The sequence below is a fragment of the Gadus macrocephalus genome, chromosome 15 (assembly GCF_031168955.1).
Source record: "Gadus macrocephalus chromosome 15, ASM3116895v1".
In the NCBI taxonomy this organism is placed as follows: domain Eukaryota; kingdom Metazoa; phylum Chordata; class Actinopteri; order Gadiformes; family Gadidae; genus Gadus; species Gadus macrocephalus.
In genome coordinates, this window is record NC_082396.1 from 12,727,025 (window position 1) to 12,732,024 (window position 5,000).

Genomic DNA, 5,000 nt, shown 5'->3' on the forward strand with positions numbered 1-5,000 from the left:
TTCCTTCTGCAAGATAAACTACTGTATTGTTTTTACAACCCTGTTGTGAAGCTGTATGTGTTGAAAAGTACACGCAAGCACGCACGCGCGCACAACCACACACACACACACACACACACACACACACACACACACACACACACACACACACACACACACATACATACATATAACGTGTTTGAGATGGATATACCATCAGGACTCAATGATTAGATTATTAAGCCTCTTCTACAGGATATGAAATTGAATATTTTAATCCATGCAAACATGCCATGAAAAGATAAGTGCATTATTTACATCCCGTGGTCTTTTTGCATGTACTAAACCTGTATTAGCCTGTTTTTATCCCGAGCCTGGATCTGACTCGTGTCTGGCTCACCTGTGCATGCACAAGCTTTTGTTAATTGCAAGCCTTGACGCTCGGTCCAAGATTGACACAGGTGGCGCCCAATCAGAGTAAAGAAGGAGTATTACGTAAGCATCTGTACCTGTACAACCGATAGAGTTCCTGTGGCGTATGGACGGCATGATAAGTGTAGATTATATCCAGTGTCTTTTCGCATCCGAAAGGTTTTCCTAATGCCTTGTTCAAGAATGCCGGCTTTTGCCCTCTCTGGATGATTTGATTTGTTTAAGAAAAATCGAAGCATTTGACCTTTTCCGCAGGTTAACCTTTCCCCTTTATCAGTTTAGGAGATATGGAACATAGAGGGTTGGTTTAGCACCAGGGCAGTGTTTGTTGTCTCTATTTAATATGCTGAATGTTCATCAGGCAGAAATAAGTGGTGTCATTTCAGATAACTTTAATAGGTGGTCGAGTCTCGCTTTAAAGACAGACCATCAGAATAAATGACAGAACCTTTGTTACTATTAAACATTTGACTACAGAAATATGCTATCTAATATAAATAATTATTTTGATAAGTGATTTTTGTGTAGATTGTCTACTGCAGTACTGTCATCGGTGATCAATCCTAATTCGGCATTTCTTGCAAATCCTTTCAATGTTTTCTCTGTGTATTCGTGTGTTGGACTTTGTCATTGTGAGCATATTAACCTGAGCTGTTGGAATATATTGTGTTAGTGTTCTGCCAAGAAAAAAAACAGCATGGCTTCTATTTGAAACATTTGAATCCATTTGAACAACATACAAACCAGTGCCATGTTGAGAAAACCAACGTCATGAATGCCATTCCTTCCCTGTGTGTTCCTGTTCGACAACAAGTATTCTACACTGCAGAAACCAAATGACCTGCAAGTCAGGGCCACCAACAACCAAGGCCTTGTACAGAACCCACTCAACCCCCTGTGTTTAAAATAAAACATGCTGCTTTTAAGTGCTTTGATAAAGAAATAAAATTACTACCAACGGTGAAACCTTTTATGATCAAGTCTCTTTCAAATTTATCTTTCAGGTTCACTTTATTGAGGTTGACATACACACTTGTTATTGGAGCTGTTCATTGTCCACAGGGGGCGACAGACGCACTGGCATAAAGGATGGGTTCCCTTGCGAATCAATTGGTAAAATAAGAGTCAAAATCGTAGCCAAAAGGCATAAATCATCTTTAAAAGAGAGATGAGTACAAACAATATAAACAGACATGTTTGGCTAGTAGATCTAGCGAAGACCGTCAATCATTTGTGTCCGAATATGTTACGCATTGTATTGTCTTTCTGCAGCAACCTATAAACTTTCTTTAAGAACAAGATACATTTTGAGAAAAATCAACTAACTGGTGTAAAAAGATGCATACCCAATGTCTATACTCGTATCGTTATTATTTCGTATCAAACGGGGCAATTTCTCCGTGTCCATCGAGGATGTCCACCGATGGTGTCCCGGTAATGTCCAGTAGAGGGCCCCACTCCGGGGCTTCGATGGCGTCCAGAAGAATGGCCAGCTCGTCTTCCAACTTCTCCACTGTGTCTTCAACTTTCTTTGGAGGATAATATAGGCGACGTGTTGATGTAGTTATATAACCAACATGGATAATATATTGGCAGGCAGTAGTGTCCTTAACCATAAATGCATTTGCTACAAAGTCATTGTAAGGTATGTAAGGGCCTGCACAAGTGTGTGTAACAGTGTATTCTGAGAAGCATTTTCTGTAATTATGGTCACTGGGCAAATGTATGAGTTTGAGGAAATACTAAGGATTCCTTGGCAGAAGCTTCTGTTTCTTTTCCAAACCACTGAAGACCCGCTGTAGAACAGTGGGCTTGAAGTAGGAACCGTATTGTAGAGGAGCCCTTACCTTCTCCACTATATCCAGGCGGTTATGGAGTCTGCTGTGGTCCTGACAGGCACTCGAACGTACAGCTCTGGGTTTGATGCCAGAATGACCTCCTGCTAAACACACAGAGATACATATCAACACCCTGGTTATATAATTCAACCTGACTGTACAGATTGGCCTGGGCTCTAAACATGAGTTTACTTGTACATTTAATGCCACATGCTAAATATTGGCAATTCCTGTTGCTTTTTTACTGAGTAAGTGGACAATGAACTCAGTGCTAAGATAAGGATTGCTCTGCCTATTTGCTTTTCAAGTCTTTTTGAGAACAAATTGGTCATCACCTGAAAAAGATCGAGAACAAAACCCATTTGTAGGCAGGCATAGAGGCTTGTACAGCCTTCACAAGGCTGTACTTATGAAACCCAACTGATAGCTATAACCCTTCTCTTGATACTAAGAGTTATGTGTGGAAGGGTGAGTTGCATGCGATCAGAGACAGGGGATAAACAGGGCATCTAGCAGTGAGGATATTTCAGGAGTCGGTTCAGAGCACAGGACAGTGAATCTGAACTGAGTGCACATTCTGAAATTGTCATTACGCTTGCTAAATCAACATGTCATTCCTACACTTATATGCATGCACAGGAATAACACTGTGATAAACACACACAGCGATGTTAGTTAATCCATAAATCTTATTACTGTTGCTGACCTTTCAATTGCCATTTCAAGATGGCAGATGTGCTGGAACAATGGCTGAATTAATAACAAAGAAAGACAGCGTTGTATGCAAATTGCAAATGATCATTGGAAATCGGCCAGATTTGAATGAAATGGTCAGCACCCCTGTTTTACACTAAAGACAAGCAAGACACACCAAAATAACCTACATGGACTGAATGTCCCTAGATTGGGAAGGCAGCCGGTGCAGCTCTGAGACCAACCAAGCTCTAAAACATGTCCACTTGACCTAGTTTGATATCAGAGGAGCTGGTTCAGCCCAATAAAATCAGCAACTACAAGCATCCAATGGATTTTCTCAGCCTCCATTGCATAAAAAGAGCTTTAAAAAGTATTTGTGGGAATACTGGCAGTAGAAACAATATATGAGTCTGCAGGCAGTTTTAACGATGTGCTCTCTTCACTGCTAGAATACATCTAGGGCTGTATGGGTTGGGTTTATCAAATGACACATCAGTCCACGACATAATCCAGAAAAACATTTTGCTTTTGTGTTTAGAATAGGACTTCAAGGTTTGGATGTGTCTACATTTTACCTTGTCTAATACTGCAATGTTTCCAATTAGCAGCCTTGCTTTGAAGCCAGCAGATTTTCAAATGAACCAGCATTCCTGTGGTGAGCTGTGTTGCTTTATTTGCATAGTATGGCCGTGTGTTGTTGTTGTTGTCTGAAACTGTTTCCGTTAAAACACACAAACATGCGTGAGCTTACAAAGAGAATACTAGATAAAGACGAATAACATTTGGATATTTTGTCATCCATTTTTTTGCAATGTATCATTCGGATCGGGGGTTTCCCCGCCTCCATGCAGATGAAGTCCCAACAACAAGTCTTGTTACTTTAATAGCTAGCAGGCTATTTCCTGCCACGAGCCAAATCACCTTGAGACTTCTCCATCTCTGGACGCATCCAGCTCCAATTAGCGTCCCCTGTTCTGAAAGCTGAAGGGGGGGAGCATTGGCAGATCTGTGGTCCCTCTGGCCAGACTGTGCAGCTGTTGGTGTGTTCATCAGCAATGCCCACAATACAGGGCCTAAACGATGGCAGCTTGAAGCAAAAACACGAGCCTCAACACAATGCTCTTCTAATCTTCTAATTACAAATCCACCATCTGATCGGTAAGGCCAAAATCTGGTACAACAGCTATTAAAGTAATCCAGTTCCCCTGATACACTGATCCGGCCTGTCAGGCTCATCACCTTATCTTGCAGGAGTTGTGCCCCTTCGTCTCAGCTGCTGTTCCCTATTGACGGGGTGCCCTGCTTTCATCTGCTCTACTCCACTTATTTGAAATACCATATGCAAATTGGATTCATTATTACCATATACATAAAGGTTGAGACATTCTCAAAACCTTTGCGAGTAAGAATGTCTGAATATGAATGAACCCCTCATACCCAATTAAGCAATGACTCCATTTCATTCAGTTTTAAGTGCTTTAATTCAACTAATGCCACATTTTTGCAATACCTCTTTACCTCTAATACCTCTAAAAAAAAATGTAAGACTTGAATGGTTACCATATACTCCAGCAAATGTATATAGCAACTGCATTACAAAAAGTATCTCCATCCTCTTATCAGCCTGCCTTATCCATAAGTACACACTGGGTGAAAGAGGCCGGTGTGTTCAGTGAAATGACTCCTCATATCTCACACTTGACAACCTGAGTGACGGAGCAACTCAGGCGCAGCCACGTCCCGTACACAAGTCCCAGGAATGCAACTGTGTGTTCGACATCAGAGCCCTGTCTCGGTAGCCCAGGATTCAATGACCCGACACGACCGCCGATGACTGATGATGGAGCGCATCCCGCTTGTTATTTGTCGATGCACTCGAGTTATTGTTATAAACACATTATTTCGGCGCTAGAGGGGAACTTTGCAGAGCCAGACAGCCGTATCTCGCTTGATAGGAGCAAATGCAATCCGCTGCGGGACAAGGGCGAGGAGAAGCGAAAGGCCAATATGATTGAGGCGCGGTTCGCCCTGGTCGCTGTGGTGAAACGAGAAGAT

The 5,000-nt window shown here is 42.0% G+C and overlaps 1 protein-coding gene and 1 long non-coding RNA gene across 2 annotated transcripts in view; one reads left to right on the forward strand and one right to left on the reverse strand.

Annotated features, from left to right (window-relative positions):
- Positions 1-1,377, forward strand: part of LOC132472973 (serine/threonine-protein kinase 32C-like) — a 63,848-nt gene extending 62,471 nt beyond the window's left edge. Inside the window, exon 12 of the mRNA XM_060072871.1 lies at positions 1-1,377. This exon is cut by the window's left edge and continues 2,208 nt beyond it. The gene's annotated coding sequence lies outside the window, so the exon portion shown is untranslated.
- A 67-nt stretch (positions 1,378-1,444) lies between these two features.
- The window catches only part of LOC132472974 (uncharacterized), a 6,141-nt gene continuing 2,585 nt past the window's right edge, over positions 1,445-5,000 (reverse strand). Inside the window, exons 3-4 of the long non-coding RNA XR_009529231.1 lie at positions 2,259-2,353; positions 1,445-1,940 (exon numbers count right to left, since the gene is read on the reverse strand). This is a non-coding gene — a long non-coding RNA (uncharacterized LOC132472974). The remainder of the gene's footprint in view (positions 1,941-2,258; positions 2,354-5,000) is intronic.